Consider the following 512-nt stretch of genomic DNA (forward strand, 5'->3'; position numbering starts at 1 on the left):
AAACTTCCAAAAATAGAAACCCGAGCTATTTCTCTTTTTCCCATGACGACAACAGTTAAACATAAAGGAAAATACTCATCTTATTAATTTCAAAATATCATAATCGTTACAACCTCAACGAAAATACAACAGAAACAATAAGATACAACAATCCAATCCATCAACCCGCATTCCGAGCACCACCTCATGTTAGTACTGAGTCGCCNCAACCACCCCTAAGCGACCAAGTATCAAGAGAGATGGGCTGGAATACTCCGTACCCGCTCCAGCCACGGACTACAACTCAGACCCGGCTAGACAAGCTCAAGTCGCGGCCTGCTTCTCAAACCACTTCTTAAACCTTGCCTTCATCCTCGCCTCAGGCTCCCAAGTCTGCTCCTCTACTCCATCACAGTCCTACATGACTCTCATCAAAGGAATCTTCTTCTTCCGAAGTTCCTTGACACTCCTCCCGAGTACCCTCAGCGGTCTCGCCTCCAACGTCATGTTGGGCTGAAGATCCTCAGGAATCT

The sequence above is a fragment of the Camelina sativa genome, chromosome 5, assembly GCF_000633955.1.
Source record: "Camelina sativa cultivar DH55 chromosome 5, Cs, whole genome shotgun sequence".
NCBI lineage: Eukaryota > Viridiplantae > Streptophyta > Magnoliopsida > Brassicales > Brassicaceae > Camelina > Camelina sativa.